General features: G+C 46.1%; 1 protein-coding gene across 1 annotated transcript in view; it reads right to left on the bottom strand.

The window, feature by feature from the left end:
* The window catches only part of SH3PXD2B (SH3 and PX domains 2B), an 86,894-nt gene extending 77,049 nt beyond the window's left edge, over window positions 1-9,845 (bottom strand). Inside the window, exon 1 of the mRNA XM_012560103.1 lies at window positions 9,771-9,845. The gene's annotated coding sequence lies outside the window, so the exon portion shown is untranslated. The remainder of the gene's footprint in view (window positions 1-9,770) is intronic.
* Between the last annotated feature and the right edge of the window lie 14,644 nt (window positions 9,846-24,489).

Here is a 24,489-nt window from a genome sequence, read left to right as displayed (position 1 = left end):
ACCTAAAGTACAATAAAAATAAAAAAAGAAAGAAAGAAAAAAATCCCCCCTGCCTGCACTTTGACCATACTGAACATGTTATTTTGAAAGTTATTTGGGAGTAATTTTTAGTAGTTTGTAAGGCTGTGTTTTAAGGTTGGCAAAACCCCTCAGATTGCCCAAGTCTTCCCAGCGGCTGGAGCTGGGCTGTCCAATACAACTTTTTGTAAAAAAAAAAAAGAACTTTTTGTGATGATGAGAACATTCTATATCTGTTCTGTCCAGTACAGTAGCCACTAACCCTGTGCACTAGCCCTGTGTGGCTACTGAACATTTGAAATGTGTTCAGTAATTTTAATTAATTAAAATGTAAATAGTCTTATGTGACTAGCGGCCACCATACTGGACAGTGCAGGGCTGCTCTGTAATACTTACCCTCCTCTTTCAGCCATATGCAGCTTTATTAAATTTTCTTTATCACCATATCAATGTTAACTGTAATCTATAAGACTGCTATTAACAAGGACTGAGTGTAGGAAGCCAGGAGGTCAGACGCCTGGGAAATATTCTGCTTTTGGTCTTAGTGTGTCCAGGTTCACAGGCCACAAGCCGCTTCTATCCGGAAAATTGTCACACATGGCACTCGAAGGTCTTCAACATTCCAGGGATGCCACGTGAGAACCCAGATCCAGACTGTCTGCAGGAGCAGGACCCACAAAGTCTGACATGGACGTTTTCCTCGGAAACTAGAAAACCCGCTCCCCTCCCCCTAGTCATGCAGGAAGTGGTGTGCAGGGTGAAGAGGACTGGAAACCGAGGAGAAAAATGAGTCAGCTTTGGGGGTAGGAAGGGAGAGGGAGTCACGTCAAGTTGCCACATCACAGACCTCCAAGGGAATGAGAGAACACTCCATCAGCAGTTTTCAAGACGTCAGTCTGCGGTAGGGGGAGAGTGAGACATGCTGTCCAAGGAAAATACTGCGCACGCTGGCGTGGAGAGCCACACGTGGTTTGTGTTAGCAGCGGCCATCAAGGCTGGACTTGGAAGGGTTCATGCCCTCAATTATCACAAATGCCCGAAGCCCCAGAAGAACCAGACCAGAGCAGGAAGTGGAGAAACGCTGGGGTGACTGTCGTGTGCAGCTGCAGGCTGGCATTAGGCCATGGGTCCTTGAAGCAGGGTGCTCAGGGCCCTGGGCACAGCCACGGATATACTTAGGCTTTCTCTATAATGTGTGACTGGTTGTCTCTGGGGATTCTGTCCCTTCAGCGAGCTGCGTTGTCTAAATGTCAGTGTGTGCCTGGTGTCCTGATGGACATGCCACGAGGGGCCTGCCACAATCTCCCATCTGTCTACTTCTCTCCATCCTCACTGCTTCTCCCTTGTCCATTTTCTCTGCCCCGAACTCCTCACTGGTCGGCCTGCCCTCCCACTGACCCCCCACCTCATCGCTAGTACATAGTTGGTCCTTAGTATATATCTGTGGAAAGAATGAATGAATGAATGAACAAATGAATAAAAATGTGGCTAACTGGTCTAGTCAGCCACTGGATAGGAGAGTAGAAATTATATTCCATGCTGCAGCAATAAGACCTGGATTTGGGCTTAGATCCAAGTGGCCAAGATAATCTTACTTCTTTCTAACTTAGAAACAAAAAATTGCGAACCAAAAGGTTAGAGGCCACCCAGAGACACCTTAAAAGAAAGGCCTAGTGATCTAATTCCAAAGTATCAGTCACTGAAAAACCCTATGGAGCACAGTTCTACTCTGACACATGTGTGGTCACCATGAGTTGGAGTCGACTCCATGTCAACTGGTTTACTGGTAACCGTGGAAAATGGCAGCCACCATATTTTCTTAGCTACATACCATCGGTATGGTAATAGTTTTTCAACTGGAAGGAAAAAAACATTCCGGTAAGTGTGCACAACACTTGGAAGGCACATCCCAATTTCAGAAGATAATATCAGGATTGAGCAAAGGCAGTACTTGGATGAACAGGGTTGGCAGCCTTAGGCCAGGTGTTGGCTGGGATCTTTCTGGGAAGCCTCCCTAGTGGGCGAGGGCTGCAGGGGGACTGAGATCATCTTTGGTCCTACCACTATCATAACTCCCCCAGAAAAGACATAAGAAAACTGTCCTTCCCTTTGGCCTCTGTGGTGGACTATGGGACTTCCGACAGACAACCCCGAAAGCTCAGAAGTGAACTTGGGCAGCCAATGCACTTCATGAGTAGCCACCATCTGTCTGTCAGCAGTGGCTTTCGTGTTGCTATGATGCCAAACAGGTTTCACCGGAGCTCCTGGACTAAGATGGATTAGGGAGAAAAGCCACTTCAGAAAATCAGCCGATGCAGCTAGGACACTGGGTTATTTCAATAAATGTTGAAAAGGAATTTAATAAAATTCAGCGTCCACTTCTGACAACTCAATAAAATATGAATAGCTATATACTTCCTTAGAGTGATAAAATCATTCAGTTGATCTGTCCAACTGAATCCAAGATCAGCATACTTTTTTGAGTGAATAGATAGAAATAGTTCTCTTAAAGTCAAGATCAAGTGAGGTTGTGCGCAATATTTAATTTCTTTCTTTTGGATATGGCAGCCAATACATTTATACAAGGGGACTATATAAGAGGTACAAACGTTTAAAAGGGGTTTAAAATTAAGGGGGAAACAAATGGATGGATTAACAAGTGGTATTGGGGCAACTTGTCTAGCCACTGAGGAGAAAGGGAAGCACGTCCCTGCCTTATAGAAATGCAAAAGTCATACAGGAATGTGCAAATTTTTTTTTAGAAAAAAGAAAGAAAATCAGCCAGTGAAAACCATACCGATTCTAACAGTCTGATCTGCAACCGATCATGACGACAGCGCAGGACTCGGCAGCTTTTCGTTTCACTGTGTGTGGGGTTGCCATGAGTTGGGAACCAACTCAACAGCAGCTAACAACAACAACAGAAAGACATGACAGACAGAGAGCTGAGGAGTGCTGACGAAATCCTGAAGCAGCACAGATGAGAAGTTCTTACGTAATTTCACCTATCCCATCACTTACTCTAGGAGCCTGGATATGATTTAACCTGAAGAAACGATATATGAATGTATTATTTTAAGGATGCCAGAGAGAAGCAGTTGTTAAGTGCTTGACTTGCCCTTGGCTTCTTCTGAACTGATCTGTAGAAATCATGTGGAAATCTGAGAAATGGAAATCTTATACTTCATGCATGTAGCGTAAGATTTGGAAACTCATTTCCAGCTTTTGAAATTGTTATGTCATGAGAAGATGATTCAAAGTTCATTGGAGGAAGCACGACCTAATAAAAATACAAATGCCATTCATTACAAGTGTAACAAATGGCATTTCTGATCCACCAGTGCTGGTCTCAAAGCAGTTTCCAATCGTTTGTGCTTGTCTTAGTCATCTAGTGCAGCTACAACAGAAATACCACAAGTGGATGGCTTTAACACAGAGAAATTTATTTCTTCACAGTAAAGTAGGCTAAAAGTCCAAATTCAGGGCATCAGCTCCAGGGGAAGGCCTTCTCTCCCTGTCCGCCTTCTTCTCACCAGTGTTCCCCAGACTAGAAGCTTTTCCGCGCAGGGACCCCAGGTCCATAGGACGCGCTCTGCTCCTGGCACTGCTTTCTTGGTGGTATGAGGTCCCCCTGTCTCTGTACTCACTTCTCTCTTTTATATCTCAAGAGATTGCCTCAGGACACAATCCAATCTTGTAGACTGAGTCCTGCCTCACCAACACAATTGCCGCCCATCCTCTCTCATTAACATCATAGAGGCAGGATTTACAACACATGGGAAAATCACACAATACTGGGAATCATGGCCCAGCCAAACTGATACACACATTTTTGGGGGTACATAATTCAATCCATGACAGTGCTCCTGGTCCTAATCTCTGTGACCAAAACACTGATGTGAACTTTAGAACCACATGGACCTGGAAAGAGAAAAACAAACAAAAAAGTGCGATTGGGGCTGTCCAACTCCTGACAGGGCAGAGGTGGAAGGATGGAACAGGTCAGTCCTGTCTCAACTGAAACTGGAAACAAATGCTTCCTGCTGGGTGACCTGGGACAGTCTCTCCTGTCTCTGGTCTCAGTTCCCTTCTCTGGACAACGGCTACAAAGGCCTTCCACCCTCTGGGTCGTAGCTGGTGGTGTCTCTGTTCTAGATTATGAGTTTGTTGTTAGCTGCCACTGAGGTTGGCTTCTGACTCATGGCAACCCCATGCACCACAGGATTGGACAGCTGTGATCCACAGGGTTTTCACTGGCTGATTTTCTAAAGCAGACCACCAGGCCTTTCTTCCTAGTCTGTCTTAGTCTGGAAGCTCCACTGAAACCTGTTCAGTGTCATAGCAACATGCAAGCTGAACAGATGGGTGGCTGTGCATAAGGCGCACTGGCCGGGACTGAACCCAAGTCTCCCACATGCAAGGTGAGGATTCTACCACTGAACCACCACTGCCTCATCAGTTTCCTTCTATGGGGAGAAGCGAAGGTGTGAATCAAGGTACAGCCTCCAAGTCTCCTTCAGCTCTATGATCTGACTGATGCACCCAAGAAACAGCTCTACCCTAAAAGCCCCGTGCCTAGAAGCAGTCCTGGCAACATACGGCATCTGAGTAGGAAAGTGGCTGGAAAGACCTGTCTGTCCCCACAGCAGTTAGGGAGGGTTCCTGCTTACAGGACAGATGTGCCTGGCACTTCTCCTGAGAGCTCCCTGACCTGGCTGGCTCCATAGCCTCCGCCATCAGAATTCAAGTCGGCCAGTTGAAACTCCTGCTCCCTTGTACCTCTGTACCTCTGCACACATGGTTTTGTCTGTGTGCAATGTCCTCCCCCATCTTGTTAGTGGCTCAATCCCTTACTCACTGTCAAGACCTTGCTCAGATATCATCTCCTCCAGGAAGCCAGCCCTGGCTGAGCTTCCTGGCTGGGAGAGAGGTCCATCTCCCATAGGTGGATTTACCTCTATCTGGAGAACCTGGGTGGTGCAAACAACCTGCTTGGCTGCTGACTAAAAGATTGGAGGTTCGAGTCCACCCAGAGGCCCCTTGGAAGAAAGGCCTGGCAAAAGATCAGCCATTGAAAACCCCATGGAGCTTGGTTCTCCTCTGACACATATGGGGTTGCCAGGAGTTGGGGTGGACTCCATGGCAACTTGGACTGGTAGGGTAACACACGTCTGTCCCGTCCTCACTACACTGAGGGCTTGTAGAAAGCAGATTCCTCTGAGTTCCCAGGGCCAGCCCAGAGGCCAGTTCAGCCAATGTCTACTTGTGCCCTCTGTGAAGGAAGCCCTGGCACCAGTGACAGGCATAACCCTTGACCTGGAGGACACAATGAACAGTGGAAAAACTCCGAGGGCAAAGGTCAAACGGCATAGTGTAAAGGGCATCCCTCACATATCCGAGACTTGTTTGCAAAAGGCTCGTGTTATGCTCACACCACCCCTCCACAGGGCAGACTCTGCCCACATCTTATGGGAAGGTGCCAAGTGGGCCTTAAAAATGGGCAGCTTCTGGGAGGACTCTAGATTCAAAGGCCATACTGGACTTCAAGGAGGCAGGGAGGTACTGCGGTTAGGAGCACAGGTTTCAGACTCAGACACACTCAGCCATGCTAGTCTCTGGGAACGTGACTCTGCCTCTCTGGGCCTCATTTTCCCCATCTGTGAAACAGACACAATACTGATCTCATGCTTGCGAGGATTAAATGAGAAAGCAAGTAAGATGGGCATCTGGTGCAGTCCAGTAAATGGTCACTGATATCATTACTACGTGGCTCAACAGAATTATATTTCCTCTGAGCTCTGCCCTCAGCGACCTCAGCTCTAGGGCCATTTGGTCATCCCCAGTGCCCTGCTTGGACGCCAGCTCCCTATGCCATGCTCTGATGGACTCTACAGTGTGGGCCCAGGCCAGGGAGGCTCAGAGAGGCTGGGACTTGACACCAGATATTTTTCCATTCCATGCCCAGGGCTCTAACCCCTGCACCCTGGGAATGAGACACGTGACCAGATGTCAACTAGTAGAGGCGGGCATGAACATCAGCCTTTTCTAAGACAACTGAGTCAGGAAACCCCGTTGGAAGATGAATTGTCATAAAAGGTACCTTCTCGCTGGTGACAGTGAGTCCTCTTGGTCGGTCCCCACAAAGGAACCTGGGTCATGCTCCTACTCAGGCAGCCTCTCTGCAGTTTCCTCTGCCTGAATGTCTGGCCCCACTGGAGGGGACATTTTTTGTTTTGTGACCCAGAGGCCATTTCCCCTTGTTGGGTAGTAGTTCCCTGACTTCCTCGGGGACACCCCCGCCCCCCCATTAGTCTACACGCATCAGAGTGATGCTGATTCTACTTTTAGCTCCTGTCTGGCCCAGAGTGGCCAGGCCATGTGACCCAAGATGGGCCAGGGATATGTTTGCTTAAACTGTTGGGTGCTCTCTTCCCCTGAGGTCAGTGATCTGTTAGGTACGGCCTGAGCTCTGGCCACCACAGCAGGACATCCTGCCTGGACACAGAGACAGCCAAAAGATGGAGGACGACAGGTCCCTGCTGACACTGTGGTCCCTAGATCCAGCCACACCTGAAGCCAAATACCCTCAGACATCTCAGTTCTGTTTAATCAATGTTCTTTTCCAATAATCCATCTTGACTTGGGTTTCTGTCACCTACAACTAAATCTGTTCTGACTAAAACAAGATCTCACAGCCAGTAAGTGGAGGAGTTTGGATCAAAGCCCAGCTCTCTCTGACTCTAAAGCCCAGGATCTTAACCACTATATTAAACTGGCATAATCTCATCCTCTAATCTTTATGCCAATTCCTAGCAGCCACCATGCCTATCAGTAATCCTACCAGCTGACATTTGCTCAGTGCTTGACAAGCCAGAAACTACTCTCATATACATCATTTTTTTTAAAAAGTCACAATACAATTCACATACTATCAAATTCACCCTTTTAAAGTGTACAATTCAGTAGTTTTTAGTATATTCATGTGGTTATGCAACCATCACCACTATCAAATGCCAGAACATCTTCATCACCCCCAAAAAGAAACCCTGTACCCGTTAGTAATCAATGCCCATTCTCTTCAATAATGTTCTATAGTTTTTTTTCTGTCCAAGTCTTACACGTCTTTCAGTGCTGATACTCCTAGGTTTTCTCCCACAATTTATTTATTAGCCTTATTGAGATATGATTCACATATGATAAAATTCAGTGATTTACAAGTGTACAATTCAAGGTATTTTAGTATATTCACAGGGTTGTGCAGCCAGCGCCACAATCTATTTTTAGAACATCTTCATCACCCCCACAAGAAACCCTGTACCCATTAAGCAGCCATTCCCCATTCCCCTCTCCCTGTATCCCCTAGCAACCACCAATCTGCTTTTTGTCTTTATGGATTTACCTCTCTGGGCACACATATAACTTTTAACTCCACAGGAACCTTGGAAAGGAGTCACTAGAGAGAGAACTAGACTAGTAGAGTGGCTAAGAGCTGTACTTTGGCGTCCGCCTGCCCAAGTGCAGATCCGAGTTCTGACACTTACTAGCTTGTGCACGTGTAAACAAATTTCACCTCTCTGAGCTTAGGTTTCCTCATTTGTATCACTTTACAAGCTTCTCGTGAGGATTAAATGATTACTTCACCTAGATGCTTGGCAGGAGCAAGCCTAGAGTCAACACTTTGTAAACGTCAGCTATTTCTATCAATGTCACCCCATGTCACCAATGTGCACACTCAAGTGCAGAGGAGTTAAGGGACGTGTCCAAGGCCACACAGCTGGCAGTGGCTCAGCCCCAGGTCTCCCGACTGAGTCCCCTGCTATTTCCATTACACCACACTGGCCTAACTGCTCCTCCGTGAAGCCTCCATCCTCCCCATTCTTGGAGCCAAGTTAATTCTGAAGAAATCAAGGCTACTCGCCAGGCAAGAGGGAGGGAGGCTGAATCATGAAATCATCTCACTTTGGGGCATCACAGCCCCATACGGCTGGCCTCCCTGCCTCCTCCTCAGGACCAGCTGACTTCGGCTGGTGCGGCCCTGCCCTAACCTCTTCCCAGCTTTCTACTCTGGGGTGTGGGGACAAGGCTGGGTCGAGGATGTGCAGGACCTCTGGAATTCCACAACCTTCCCACTCCAGCTGCCCATCTGGGATTATTTAAAGCTGGTGAAACCCTGCCTTTAAATGGCTTTGCAAAGGGAGGGAAGTCTGGGGCAGCTATTTATGCTACAGCAAACCCCCAATTATTACCAATTATACTGAGTGGGCAAGAAAGCCTGACTCTTGAGTTCTGGTTGAAATAAAAAAGTTGAGTCAGAACAGGAGAGTGGAAGGAGTCAAGAGGCTCTGGGCCAGGGAGATGAGCGATCAAACCCTGGTTCCAGCCTTCCCAAACAATGTCACCCTGGGTGAGCCACCTCCGCGCAAAGGGACGGCAGATTATAGCTAATGCATACTGAGTGCCTGGGCTTTGGGGGAGGCAGATCTTCTTTAACGGTCACAATAAACATATGACAAAAGTGTTTTCATTCCCATTCTGTGGATGAAGAAACCGAGACTTAGAAACATTAAGTGATTTTGCCAAAGGTCACACCAAACTGAGATGTGAAAAGGTAAAGCTGGGATTTGAGCTCAGGCCATCCCTTTGCACGGAGATGGCTTGCCCAGGGAGACATTGTTTGGGAATGCTGGAACCAGGGTTTGATCACTGATTTGACCCCAGAAGCCATGGTCTTCGGTTCCAGGCTCTGCTGGAATAGGGATCGTGGCTAACACGTGTAAGTATCTTGCGCACTGCGGGCCCATGATGCTTTAGGGTGGCAGCGAGGAACAACATTCCCATACATGCTTCCACAGTCTCCTCCCCATTTCTCAGCCAACCTACTCCTCCAGATGCTGCTGCACCAATGACCTTCCACATCCTGGCCACAGATGACGTGGGGGTGGGGGTGGACTCCTGACCCAGGCACCTGGGACAATCTGATTCTCCCTCCTGGAAACTGCAATCAGCACCCAGGTACTCCAGTGCACTGACAATAGGGAAGGACACGGTGATGTGGGAATCAAGGTGTTGTTTGGGGGAAGCCCTTGAAGGGTTGTAGGTCAACGGGCAAGTGTAGGAAGCAAGTCCGCAGAGGCAGGCGGCAAAGTGAAGCAGGCTGGACGAGAGGTCCTGTGGCCTCACTGACAGACACTGGGGAGCTGCCGGGCCTCCAGAGGGTCATTCAGTCGCCAGTTCTGGGCCCTTTAGTTTTCTGCTCTGCCTCCTCCCATTAACCTACTCCCACCCCTCTCATGGAGCCTAAGCTGAGTGGACATTTGTTCTGCAGATGTAAATAATCCCTAGAATAACAATCATGTTCACAGCTATTCCCGACCTCCTCTGCTCTTTCTTGGAGGTGTGTCTGAACATACTCTACAAACGGTGCTCACCAGCAAACGCAATCATTGTTCAAAACACAAATTCAAAATCCATATTCCAGAGCCACACAGAAATGATTTCCAGATCACCCTCCATTCTGAAGTGGCCAACAAATACATTATGTGGAAGATATTGAATATCAAAGCATAAAGCAATAAAAAACAAAGCACATACTATGTCCCAAAAGCAACAGATGTCATTTTTAAGTCCAGGAAAATAAAAAGAACACTGTGTGTCAGCTGTGGGTGAGGCTATGGGCTCTGAAGTTCTAGGGGAAAGTAAGGCCAATGAAACCACTTCCCACCTGCAGCTCACCAGAGATCCTGCATTCTTACCTGGAGGTCAAAGAACTTGCTGTAGCGCCGGTAAATGGCCTCGGTGGAGCCACTGGACCACGTGACCCGGATGATGTAGACCTGCAGGGAGGGATGGAGGAGACACATGTTAACACCAACGGGGCCTTTCTGCCTCGGGGATGCGGGGTGCAGAGCACCAGATTCAGAGTCACAAAGACCTGGGTTTGCATTTCAGCTCTGCCACTGACCAGATGCATGACTTTGGACAACTGACTTGCTCTCTCTGAGCCTCAGCTTCCTCCTCTATACAACAGGTATATATGAAGAGAGGCAGGAGAGAGCTCTCTGAGCTTGGAGCCATCACGGTGTACCTTGAAGGACATGTAGTATTTAGACAGGAGAGGAGGGAGGTGACTATAGGTAGAGGAGAAATGATGGTGGAGCAAAGATCAGTTCAAGGGTAATGAGCCTGGCAGTGGTTTCCAAAGTGTTTTTAGCCAGCGTCTCTTTTCAAATGAGTTCTCACTAGAATGCCCACATTACAAACAGAAAAATGGACAGCAGCAGCTCTGGAGGGATTGAGGGAGGGGGTAGCTGGAGCCAAAGCCCAGTGTGAATACCATGGACTTACAAGAGAATATTCTCTGCGTGAGAAGAGATAAAAACTGGAAACACAAATCAGGACAAGATGCTAGGTAGCCTTGAATGCCAAGCTAAGGGGCTCACTAGGAAGGACCTCTGTATATCTAACCTGGATTTTATTTCAAATAAGCGTGGCAAAGAGGAAGGAGCGTGGGCTTGCTGAACCTCAGCTTTCTTATCTGCAAAATGGGGTCATCCAGCCCATCTCACAGAGCTGTTATGATGATGATAAGAGGCAAAGCTCTGAGCTTGGTGCTTGGTAGAGAGGAAAGGTCCAAGAAATTTTAGCACCCTGCTCTCTGATTTCCCTATGTCTACCCCACCCCTGAAAACTCTGGCGGCACCAGTGGTGAAGAGTTCAGCTGCTAACCAAGAGGTCGGCAGTTGGAATCCACCAGTGCTCCTTGGAAACCCTATGGAGCAGTTCTGCTCTGTCCTATAGGGTCGCCATGAGTCGGAATCAACTCGATGGCAATGGGTTTGGTTTTTTTTGTTTGTTTACCCCATCCCTGCTCAAAAAAACAGGCAATTTCAACACCAGGATTTGGGCATCCTGAGCTCACTTCTCTCCCTTGCTTGTGCTCACTGGCCCTGGACATCTCATGGAGTCAGAGAGCAGGCAAAGGCAGCCCTTAGGAGGTATGAGTCGGCCATCACCTCAGAAAGCTGACGGCCCTACAAAAAGGAAGCTGTGTCTCCAAAGCCACCTGAACAGTCACAGTTAGTTTTATTAAAAAGAGGGCTTCAGATCTGCTTCTGTAGCCCTCAACCCTACTGCATGGAGATTTTCAATGGTTACCATTCATTCATTCATTCACCCTAGAACATTTATTAAGCACCTATCACGTGCCAGGCCCTCTGCCATGTTTAGCAAGACAGACTCTGCCACGTGGAGCAAGTCTGCCCTCAGCGAATGGAAAGATAGGCAATGAACCAGCAAACAAGCAAATAAGAATATGACCATAAATTCTAAGTAAGTGCTAGGAAGAACACCCAAGCCTACTCTTGGCAGGGAAGGTCTCTCTGAAGAAACAACCTTTGAACTGAGCCCTGAATGATGAGGAGCCAGCTGAGAAGAGGGAAGGGTGCTCCAGGCAGAAAGAAGAGCGTGAACAAAGATGCAGAGGTTGGAAAATGCTCGGCATGTCTGCGGAACAGAAGACTATTGTGGCAGGACAGAGCTCAGAGGAGGGGAAGATGAGGCCGGGAGGTGGGAGCGGCTGGGTTATGAGGGCTTGCAGGCCACGTAAGGAGTCTGGATTTTATTCTATTAAAGAGTTTTAAGGGGTGGGGAGAGGTGTATGACGGGATCCAATGTCTTTTTAAAGAAATATTCATATATATTCAAATATTCATATATATATATTCCCCTGGCTGCCATGTGGAAGATGGTGTGAAGAGGGTCAGGGACACCAGTAAAGAGGCTTTTGTACAACTGAAGGGAAGTTAAGAGGTGAAAGGGACCACCAGTAACCAGCTGCTGTCGAGTCAGTTCTGACTCATGGCGACCCCACATGTATCAGAGTAGAAATGAGCTCCATAGGGTTTTCAATGGCTGATTTTTCAGAAGTAGATCACCAGGACTTTCTTCCAAGGCACCTCTGGGTGGACATGAACCTCCAACCTTTCGGTTGGCAGCTGACTGCATTAATGATTTGTACCACCCAGGGACTCCGAAAGGGACCACAGAACTCAGCTAACCCAATGGCCTCACCTTCCAGATAGGTAAACTGAGGCCCAGAAAGGGTAAACACCTTACTAAAAGGTCCCCGTGACTGGGGATGTTGAAGCAAAGTGTGGACGACTATCTGTCAACGGCGTTGCCAGTGGGGATTAAAAAACAAGAAAACAAAAACAAAAGATCATCAGGGATTTTTTTTCTTAAAACCAACAGAAAGCATACTCCCATAAATGGAAAAACAATATTCTGCTTACACAATTCATTCCTGATCTCTTGTTTACAAGTTTGAAAGTTCTGTACGTACGGTACAAGGATTCTGCAGCAAGCCTAATTAGTTTATTGGATTCAGTAACTGAACGAAATTCTGATGCCAGCATTTTTAGGCACAGATTGAACTTTTTAAAATGAGAACTGTCCTAATGCAGGTCTTTGGCCTCACCCAGGATTTAGGGGCTGGTGAAAGAACAAGAGTGCTGGGTTCTAACGCCAGCTCTGCTGCTACTGACTCACAAGTTAACTAACCTCTGACCAAAGTGTCCTTCTCCCTAAACAGAGACAATAATCTCCCTTGAGGATTAACGATAACCAATGAATGCAAGAGGCCTTGCCCAACGTCTGCTCATCAGGCACCCCTTTCCCTTCTTTTGGTAAAGTTGTTTTTGTGTGCTGCCGTGACGATTCTGACTCACAGTGACCCTAGAGGACAGAGTAGAAGGCCCCCCAGGGCTTCCTAGTCTGTTATCTTTATGGGAACAGATCAGCAGGTCTTTTCTCTCGTGGGGTGGCTAGTGGGTTCAAACCTCCGACCTTTCAGTTAGCAGCCAAGAGCTTAACACTGCACCACGAAGGCTCTTTTCATTTGGTAACAGTGCCCTGATTTCTCTTGAAGAGTCACCCCTTTCTTTCCCCTAGTCTTTGTGATGGGGGTGGGGGGTAGGCATGTGTGTCCCAAGGCCTGGCCACAATGATTGGCTCAAGAATGGGCATATGACCTAAACCAGGCCAATGATACTCCAATTCCAGGACTTTTGATGGCGCTATCAAGGAAGAAACACTTTTTCCCACTGCAGTGGCTAGCTGGGAGGAGAAACAGGGAGTTCCCAGATAGAGAGTACCTGCCACGCAGAAGAAAGCAGAGTTAAGAGGGAGAGAGAAGGACTGCGTGCTTATGACATCATCTGAACCCCTGGATCCAGCTCAAATTCTTGGACATTTCATTGACTCGAGCCAAAACTTTCCCTTTCTTGCTTAAGCCAGTTTGAGTTAGTTTCTGTTACCTGCAACTAAAGCAATTCTAGCATATTCGATCTTGGCTTTTAGATTATATTCTAAACCCAAGTAATGCTCAGTGGCTTGGCATTAAGGAATTAAAAGCAGACTTCCTGCAGAGATTTACATACCCCAAGTCATGCTCCCTTGGAATGACTCTAAAGGTGTCTCCATGATATAACCCTCAAAACACATGTTGCATATCCAAAAAAGGATACTTTTGTACCTAGACTATATAAAAACCAAAACCCTTTGCTGTCGAGTCAATTCTGACTCATAGCGACGCTATAGGACAGAGTAGAACTGCATCATAGGGTTTCCAAGCTGGTAGATTCAAACTGCTAACCTTTTGGTTAGCAGCCGAGTTCTTAACCACTGCGCCACTAGGCCTACATAAAGAACTCTTAAAACTCAAAAATAAGAAAAAAACCAACCCAATTAAAAAATGGACAAAAGACTTGAACAGACACTTCATCAAAGAGGACATATGGGTGGCAAATCAGCACGTGGAAGATGTTCAACATCACTAATTAGCCATTAGAGAAAAGAAAATTGAATCTATGATGAGATACCACTACACACCTACTAGAATGGCTAAAACAAAAAATACTGACAATAACAAGTGCTGATGAAAACGTGGAGAAACTGGAACTCTCATACATTGCTGGTAGGAATGCAAAATGGCACAGCCACTCTGAAAAACAATTTGGCAGCTTCTTATAAAGTTAAACATACACTTAACACATTACTCAGCAATCCCACATACTCACCAGTATTTACCCAAGAGAAATGGCAACTTATATCTACACAAAAACTTGCACACAAATGTTTATAGAAACTCTATTCAAAACTGTCAAAAACTGGAAACAACTCAAACGCCTTTCAACAGGTGAACAGATAAATTGTGACACATCCATACAATGAAATCCTACTCAGCAATAAGAAGGAATGAACTACTGATACACACAACAACTTGGGTGAATCTCAAAGGTATATGCCAAATGAAAGAAGTCAGTCTCAAAAGGTTACGTACTGTATGATTCCACTTACATGACACTGTCAAAATGACAAAACTATGGCGCAGTGGTTAAAGCGATCGACTGCTAACCAAAAGTTTGGCGGTTCGAAACTACTAGTGGCGGTTCGAAACCTCTAGTGGCTCCAAAGGAGAAAGATGTGGCAGTCTGCTTCCGTAGAGATTTACAGCCTTGGAAATGCTTTGGGGTTGCTGTGAGTCGGAATGGACTCAATGGCAGTGGTTATAGAGATGACAGACACTAGATTGTCAGGGTTAGGGGTAACTATAAAGGGAGAGAATGAGGGAGTTCTTTGGGGGTGATGAAACTGTTCTGTATCCTGATTATAGTGGTTACATGAGTCTACACATGTAACATGGGTCTATACATGTAAAAATTCATAGAACAGTACACCAAAATTTCTTACTCTATGATAAAACAAAACTGACTTTCAACAAGTCAATTAACCTCCTTTAGAAAATGAATCACTGGACCATTGCTGTGGTATCTTTTAGCTTTAGAAAACAGTGGAACCTTTTATGGAACATCTGAGTTAAGATCCTGGGAAAACCTCTTGTAATCATTTTTCTCCCCTCTCCTTCATTATGATTTTTACCCCAAAGATTTGCCATGACATCGAGTGGCCATACCTAGGGTACGGGCTGGTGACTGAAGCCCATTAGAACCCTGCCAGGAAATATTAAATAATAAACAATACCAACAGTAATCCAAGGAAACATATCTCCTAACACACACATTCTTTTAAATAAAACCCACCTTATCCATGCTAATAACACGCTTTACTGTAACTCACGATTGGCAATTTTATATGATAGTAGTCATAGTGAACATATTTTTAGTGTCCCTAAGCGGTATTGATATTTTTCCCCTAGGGTAGATATCACTTTCAGTTTAAAGACAGAGTGCATCTGAATCAAATGCAGAAGAAACCAAGAAACAATTAAAAAGTAAATGATGTCACTATTATCAAGAGAAATGCAAATTAAAACAAAAATATGAAACTTCGTCAAACTGACAAAGATTAAAAAAAAAATAGTACCCATTGGTGAGGGTGTGGTAAACTGGGTCTCTTAGACACTGCTGGTGGGAATGTAAATTGGTCAGTGCTTTAAGGAAAATCTGACTATAAGTATCAAGAGCCTCAAAAATGCCCATGATCAAGCAATTCCACTTCTGGCAAGTTATCATAAGGAAATAGTAGTCAAACATGTGTACAACTTTATGTGGACAAAGCCATTTACTGCTTTTAAAAGGGAAAAGGTGGGTCTCAATGCCCACTAATTGCGGGTTGATGAACTGAATTAGTAAACATTCTTTTAGCACAACCACTAAAAAAAAAAAAAAGATGTTATACCCCCATTGTAATAATGGATTCAGACAAGGAGCATCAATAGATGCTGAATCACTGGGTGAAAGGTTACTGAGGAACAGGATATTCACACGATGTCAAAATACTGCCCGACGGATTCCTCTCCTAGCAAAGTGAAAAATGTCCTTTTTCAACAGTGATTTCAACCTAGCAGTCACAACCACAACCAGGGGATCAAACCTGGTATTACCAATAGAAAAACAAAGAGACATTGTGTGATCCTTGAGATGACGCACTATGAACTACACAAAAAATCTGTCAAGTGTTGTTGCCAAGAGTGTTTACCCTGAATCTCAAGCTTCTAGATGGCCTCGCTCTTAATTTACAGGAAACGCAGGAGATAGAGGAGCAAGTTAAACTATACCATAAGGAAACAATCCAACAAACCCAGAATGGGGGACACTCTACAAGTCAACTAACTGGCAGGGCAAACTTAAATGCTACTTCTTCCAGAAAGCCCTCCCTGAGTACTCCCTCTCCACCAATATTAGGTTGGGTCCCCCTGCAGTATGTCTCCTTCAAACGCACTTACCTGTTACAACGCTAATTACACTTCACTGCAATTACCTACGCATCTGCTTTCCCACTAGGTTGTAAGTTTCAAGAAAGCAGGAACCATGTCTGTCTTATTGAGTGCTGTGTCTCTAGCACTTAGCATAATGGAAAAATATATGTTTTATGAATAAATAATATAATAAAAAATATGTTCACTATGACTAATAAAGCAGCCCTGGTGGTGCAGTGGTTAAGCACTCGGCTGCTAACTGAAAGGTTGGCAGTTCAAATCCACCAGCTGCTCCACGGGAGAAAGATGTGGCAGTCTGCTTCTGTAAAGATTTACAGCCTTGGAAATCCTGTAGGGCAGTTCTACCCTGTCCTATAGGGTCGACAGGAGTTGGAATTTGACTTGACAGCAATGGGATTGGTTTTGGTTTTGGTTTTTTATCACTACTAACATACAGAGTTGACACTGTAGAGAAGAAGAAAATGAGACCCTGGGAGTATCTCCGAGGCAGGCCTCAGAGATTGCCTAGAACAGTCCCAGAGGCTGGCTGAGGTCTGTGGGAAGGGGCCCTGGCTGTTGTCCCTGAGGCCACCCCTCCCCCTGCCTGTCCTCTCTGTCCCCTGCCCTGCTTTACCCAAGCCTCCTTCTCTCCTCCTATTATTACCATTATCATCACTATATGCCAGTCTCAGGAAGTGACTGAGACGCTCTCTGGGAATGAGGAAGCACAAAAACCAACAATGAGGGTTTAGGGCCAAGGAGGGGTTCCTTCTGCTCCCCAACAGGAGGCCCTGAAGCCAGAATTACCCAAGATCTAAATCTCCTCTTACACAACCTCAACAGCTGAGCCTGTCAGGTTTAACACAGCCCAGACCCTCCAGGCCCAAGTTTCCCACTTGGGCTCAGCCTCAGTTGGGAGGAAGTCTTAGCAGGGCCAGGTGTCCTGGGTTTCTTCACTTTCTTAAGACAATGAAGAGAGGAGATTGAAAGGGGAGGGCAGGGGACTGTAGGGTAGGATGGTCTGAGGCAGAGGGCTGGGCTTTGGTCTCTTCCCAAACCCCCACAAGCGTGCAGGCCAGGTTAACCTTGTTGTTGTTAGCTGCCTTCGAGTCAGCCCCTGACTCATGGCGACCCTGCACACAACGGAAAGAAATGCTATCCATCCTCATGACATGCGTTCTGGATCGAACCGCTGCGATGCACGGGGTTTTCACTGGCTGATTTTGGAAGTAGATTGCCAGGCCTTTTTCCTAGTCCATCTCAGTCTGGATGCTCTGCTGAAACCTGTTCAGCATCATAGCAACATACAGGCCTCCACTGGTGGTTGTACATGAAGTGCACTGGCCAGGAATCAAACCCAGGTCTCCTGCATGGAAGGCAAGAATTCTACCACTGCACTACTACCTACATTTAACTAGTGAGGAACAGAGGCTCAGAGACGCAGTGACTTGCCTGAAGACACACAGCTACTAAGTGTAGAGTCAAGATTCTAACCCAGGTTACCTCTGACCCTGATGGCCTTGATGCACCAGAGAATCATTCCCTGCCTTCTCTCTTCCCTGCCCCAGTCACTTGGCTATAGCTGGATCATGGTTCGGGGGGCACTGCATGCTCATTCTCCTGGGAGGTTGAGGAGTTCAGCGGTTAGGAGCCCTGGACTCACATCCTGCTTCCATCTCAACTAGTTGTGTGGCCTGGGAAAGTGGTTTACCCTCTCTATGACCCAGTTTCCTCATCTGTAAAAACTGGGGTTCGAACCTCAGGGCTGGGGTGAGGATGAAATGAGATCATGTTTAGCACAGTGCCTGGCATATAGAAAATGTTCCATAAAGAGAAGCTATCATCACTGTGTGCTAAGCACAGGGGCACAGAGATAGGTGAGCACTGCTTCTACAGATGAACCTCCCACAGCCCGCTCCACCTCTCTCCAGCCTGCTCCCAGCTCCATTGGTCTCCTCTGCAATCCAGGCTCCATGGGGGTACAGAGGGACCGCCCCTCTGTGGTTCTGGAAATACGGGTTTCCTGGCTGCCCAGTGAGTCAGAGCCCTGTCCCCTTCCCATGGGAAGAGTCTGAGTGACTCAGGAACCATGGTCTGGTCCAAATGCTGATGGACACATACCCATGAGTTTGCTTGGCGGCAGAGCTTTGTCTGCCCAACATCTACTTTTCCTTCTCTACTTAGGTTTGAGGACCATCCCAGGGAGCCCAAGGTCAGCTGGGCTTGTCGGGAGCTGCCATCCAAAGGACGAGGGACCGCTCATAGATGGCGGAAAAGGTGTTTTGTGGCCCAGACCACAACGGCCCCATCTTGAGGGCCACCCTGTCCTGGGGCCTCCAGAAGCCACTTTTCTTAAACTTGGGCTCTCTGGACCCCCTTTAAAAGGCAGGAAAGGAAAAATAAACAAACCCTCCAACTGATGCCTGAGAGTACTTTGAGGGCCCTCCACTTCAGAAGTACCATCGGTTCTGCCTGCCTCCATGGCCACTGCTGATTGGCCCAAGCACAGTCACCTGATCCAAGCCAGGCCAATCAGATTCTCTCAGGAATGTGGCATTAGAACTCAGCATGTCAGTTCCATCTGGGAATATGACTGTAACCCTGAGCCATCTTCCACAGTTTGTGACAGACATTTGGTCTGCAGAGCAGAACAAATGAAGGAGAAGTACAGAGAGAAGCAGGGTGGGGAGAGCCCAGCTTGGCTCCTGCCAGCACTCCAGTTCCTGCTTCCGGGCCTGACTGCCCGTGGGTTCTATGACACACCAGGGGCCTGGGCCTTCCAGTCAACCCCTTTTGGCATGAAGAGGGCTTTTGTATAAACAACAGAATTCCAAGATGTACAGGGGAAAGTTCAGGCTATCTTAGGTAAACAATGTAATCCTAACCTCAAATTTATAAATACTGTTTATAAATGTATGTGTGTGTGCATATACAGGTAGTTCCCTAAGTTGGTTCTGATATTTAAGTCATTATTATCAGTATCTTTATAAACTCGATCTTTGAACATCTGCAAGTGAACATCTGAGAATGGTAACATCAGCAAATTATCCACTGCAACATTGTATGTAGTATATATTGCTAATGATAAGATGTACCAAAAATAAAAAATAAAAAAAAACAACCCAGACCGTGGTAAGTGCAATGCATCCATTGTAAGGCGAATACATCTTAAGCTGGGGACTGCCTGTATACATAAATGTCAGGAATGGGGTAGAATTTTAAAATTCTGTGCTTTATGCTTTCTTGTACTTTCCAGATTTTCTACAATATATCTTCTTTTATAATCAGAAAAAAAGATGTCACCTTCCTAGGAGGACAGAAAGAAATCTGTCTGGAGCTCTTTCTTGACCCCAAGGTGGTCCAAGTGTTAAACCCCAGGCTAGCATCTACTCTCACTACTCTTGCTCAGACTGCGGCTGCCCTAGGGCCATTCTTCTGGAACATCTTTCCAGAACTCAGAGCACCAGCTGGGTAGAGGTACAGTCGATGGCAAGTGGACACCCACTGAGGAGGGTAGGAGGAAGCTCCCTAGCAGGGGATGTAGCTAGAAGTCAGGAGATGTGGCCTTAGTCGTGAACTCATCACGTGAGTTAGGGTAAATTCTTTGCCTCTTTGAGCCAATGTGGTCTCTGGAAAATGCGGAAGAGGATCAAAGACCTCTATAAATATCATGGAAGAAAAAAACAGGGTCAACACTAGGGGCCCTAATACACGGCATAAACAGAATATAAACCATAATTAACAATACACAAACACCAGAAGATAAGCTAGATAAAGGGGATCTTCTAAAAATTAAACACTTATGCTCATCAAAAGACTTCATCAAAAGAGTAAAAAGAAAACCTACAGACTGGGAAAAAATTTTTGGCCTCTACATATTCGGCAAAGGTCTAATCTCTAATATCTATAGGAAAACACAACACCTTTACAATAAAAAGACAAATAATGCGTTTAAAAATGGGCAAAGGATATGAACAGACACTTCACCAAAGAAGACATTCAGGTGGCTAACATGAGGAAATGCTTGGGATCACTAGCCGTTAGAGAAATGCAGATCAAAACCACAATGAAATACCATCTCACAACAACACTACTGGCACAAAAAAAAAAAAAAACAAAACTGAAAATAGCATATGTTGGAAAGGATGTAGGGACCTTGGAACTCCTATGCACTGCTGGTGGGAATGCAAAATGATACAACCACTTTGGAAAACAATATGGCACTTCCTTAAAAAGCCAGAACTAGAAATACCATATGATCTAGCTATCCTACTCCTAGGAAAATATCCTAGAGAAATAAGAGCCGTCACATGAATAGACATATGCATACCCATGTTCACTGCAGCATTATTCACAATAGCAAAAAGATGGAAACAACTTAAGTGCCTATCCATAGATGAATGGATAAACAAACTACGGTACATACACACAATGGAATACCACCCAACGATAAAGAACAATGATGAATCTGTGAAACATCTCACAACATGGATTAATCTGGAGGGCATTATGCTGAGTGAAATAAGGTAATCACAAAAGGACAAATACTATATGAGACCACTATTACAAAATCACATGAAAATGTTTCCACACAGAAAGAAATAATCTTTAATGGTTACAAGAGAGGCAAGGGGTGGAAGGGAAAAACATTAACTAGATAGTAGATAAGTGGTAACTTTGGTGAAGGATAAGACAGTACACAATACCGGGAAAGTCAGCACAGCTTGACCAGGGCAAAGTCACAGAAGCTTCAGAGACAAACTCAAACACCCTGAGAGACCAAGTTACTTGGCTGAGGGCTGGGGACCGTGGTCTCGGGAGACATCTAGCTCAGTTGGCATAACATAGTCTATAAAGAAATTGTTCTACATCTGACTATGGCAAGTAGCGTCTGGGGCCTTAAAAGCCTGCAAACAGCCATCTAAGATACATCTATTGGTCCCATCCCAGCTGGAACAAAGGAGAATGAAGACCAAAGACACAAGAAAAAGATTAGTCCAAAGGACTAATGGACCACAACTACCGTAACCTCCACTGGACTGAGTCCAGCACAACTAGATGGTGCCAGTTACCACCACAGACTGCTCTGGCAAGGCTCACAACAGAGGGTCCTGGATAGAATGGGAGAAAAATGTAGAACAAAATTAAAATTCTCACACACACACACACACACACACACACACACACACACACACGCACAGACCAGGCTTGCTTGCTGGTCTAACAGGGACTGGAGAAACCCCAAGAGTATGGCCCCTGGATGGCCTTTTAACTCAGTACAGAAGTCACTCCTGAGGTTCACCCTTCAGCCAAAGATTAGACAGGTCTATAGGGCCAACAATAAAACACATGAGGAACAGGCTTTGTAGTTCAGTTCATGCAGAGGAGGCTAATAGGCACACTAGCCCAAAAGCAAAAACAAGAAAGTGGGAAGGGACAGGGAAACTGGATGCATGGAAACAGGGAACCCAGAGCAGGGAAGGGGAGAATGCTGACACACTGGTGGGTTGGCAACCAATGTCACAAAACAATTTGTGTATTAAGTGTTTCACGAGAAACGAATTTGCTCTGTAAACTTTCACCTAACGCACGATAAAAAAGTAAAGGTAAAAGCAGAATGCAATTAAAAAAACAAAAAACAAATGAAGTGTTTGGGCCCCTCCACCCCCAAAGAAAAAATGGGGATGAGGATATGCTTGCTATTGTCACCTCACAGGCTATTGTAAAGACTGAATAAGATACTTATCTCTGCTCATGGCTGGGACTTCAAGGAGAATGTTCACTCAATAACACTTTGTATGTTTCCCTTGGAGTCCCTGGGAGGTGCAATTGGTTAAGGTACTAGGCAGCAAATTGAAAAGTTGGAGGTTTAAGTCTACCCAGAGGCTCCTAGGTGGAGAGGCCTGATGACCTACTTCCAAAAAAATCAGCCATCGAAAACCCTATGGAGCACAGTTCTACTCTGACACATGGGGTCACCACTAGTTGGAATTGACTTGATGGCAACTGTTTTTTTTTTTGTTTGTTTTTTTTTACTGGTTATGTTTCCACGTCCTTCACCTTCACCTTCACCTTTGTTGGCAGGTGTAACCAAAGACCAGTGGGGTGGGGGCTCCTGGTGACTGGAGATCCCTCATTAAGGATGTAAGAATCTAGGTCCCATTTCCAAGTGTCCACAGCGAAGCAGTCAGTTCTATAAATGAAGATTTAAACCAGAACAAAGCTAAATGACTGGGCAAAGCTAAACGGTGGGCCAGAAATGAGCCCAGACGCCTCTGCAAACCCTGGCAGCCCTGGGTTCACTGAAATGCCTTATCCCGACCAACCCACTGGCCCAGTTCTATGCCCAGGACAACAGCTCTTGGAAAGGCCCAGGACTCCAATGATACTCTCTCCCCAGGGTAAGATGATAGGAAGCAGCTGCTGCCACCTTCACAGCACTGTGGTCTCATACGCTTTCATCGAGTGAACCTGAAAACATGGGAAGGTGTTTTTGCCCCGTTAATACAATCTCTGAGGCACTTGGGAATGTCCTCCAACCTCACTTTGCTTTGCACATCTATTTAGTGGGATTTCTAGGGTTGGCAAAGAACCAGGTGGAAACTTCCAGCTGATTTAATTAGAAGGGGTGGGGTCATATGACAAAGCTACTACATCTGCGTCCTAGGTTGCAGCGGCCAGAGATTTAATTTTTGGGGGGAGAGTGAAGGTGGGGGTAGGGAAGGGTCTGGCCCAAGGCCTTTTCCAAGTGATCTACCACCAGCTGCCATCAAGTTGACTCCAATGCATGGCAATCCCATGTGTGTCAGAGTAGAACTGTGATCCACATGGTTGTCAATGGCTGATTTTTCAGATGCAGATCGCCAGGCTGTTCTTCAGAGGTGCCTCTGGGTGAACCTGAAGCTCCAACCTTTGGTTAGCAGCCAAGTGTATTAACTGTTTGCACCACCCAGGGACTCCTTTTCAAAGGAATGGTCTTTACTTAGATCAGTGCTTCCCAAGGTGGCAAGAGCTCGGGGACACCAGTTGGTCTGGGTGACTCAGGAACTCAGCACTGTTACCTGAAACCCCACAGTGAGAAAGTCTCTTTGCAATTCTCTTCTCACCCTCCTGGCTGGTTCAGAAAGATGGCACTGACACCTTCTCCAACACTTGCTAGTCTCCCAGAAGACCTCAGGGCAGGCAATACTGCCCAGAAGAATTTAGTACACTGATTTTCTTTTTCCTTTGTATTTCATTTCCTTCTATTTGTAGCAAGTGGTACTGGTTTTCCACTTATGGTAGACAGCTAAAGTTTCCCTTTAAAAATAATTGAGGTAAAAAAGTGGGTCAAATGGAAGAATAATACTATCTGAAGAATATACAGTACATGTGGTATATGGATATGCCACAAATTGTGATTGTGCTGGCAGCAGCAGGACTGAATGTGAGAACAGTGCTGTTTTTGTGGAATTCCTTGCCATTCTTGTATCTACTGTTCACAGATCAACAGGCCTACTGTGTTTCTCAAGTCAGAGGCTCTTTCCTGCTTCTGCAACGCTGCTGGGTAGCCTGGAATGACCAGGGAGAGCAAAGAAAACATCTAAAGAGAGGGTACCAGTGGGGCAGGGAAAGCTAGGCCACAGGGGCCTGGGGCTGCTTCCTGCAGGGGCTGTAAGAAAGGAGTACCAGCAAGACAGAGTTCTGTGATCTATTAGCAATGTCTGCCATGGGTACCAGAGATTGGTAGGAGGATGTGTGCTACATATTTGCCATTCGTGATCTAGAGCAACCACTCAACTTTACAAATGGGGATGTGGAGGGGCCGAGAGGTGCACTAACCTGTTTAGGGTTTACTGTCAGCTGTGGACTCTTTCTACTTCCATGACAGTGTCCGAATGCCCTTACAAGACCTTCACACCCCTCCAGGCCTCCTGAAAATGACTTGCCCAGAGAACTTTAAACAGCTCTTACAAGCAACTTAGGCCAGCGGTCAAACTGCCCTTCAAGAAGCCCCAGGATCCTGAGGAGGACATGTGGGTGGGCCTCTGGGCTCTTCACGCCAGTTTCCATGAGGGAAGCACCACTTTTAGCTGTTCTATATATGGCAGAGGGAGTAACCCAGCAGCCTGTAGACCAAATCACCAGACATTGTGGGTCCACGTTCTTACAAGGAGACAATTGGTGGAGTCTTTAGACAGGGCCTGGGCACCTCCATTTGCCACAGCCCTCCTTTAGGTTCCAAGACTCTAAAATATTTGAAAACCTTGCTCTAG

This window comes from Trichechus manatus, unplaced genomic scaffold (genome assembly GCF_000243295.1).
Source record: "Trichechus manatus latirostris isolate Lorelei unplaced genomic scaffold, TriManLat1.0 scaffold00011, whole genome shotgun sequence".
Taxonomy (NCBI): domain Eukaryota; kingdom Metazoa; phylum Chordata; class Mammalia; order Sirenia; family Trichechidae; genus Trichechus; species Trichechus manatus.
This window is presented reverse-complemented; position numbering and strand designations above follow the sequence as displayed.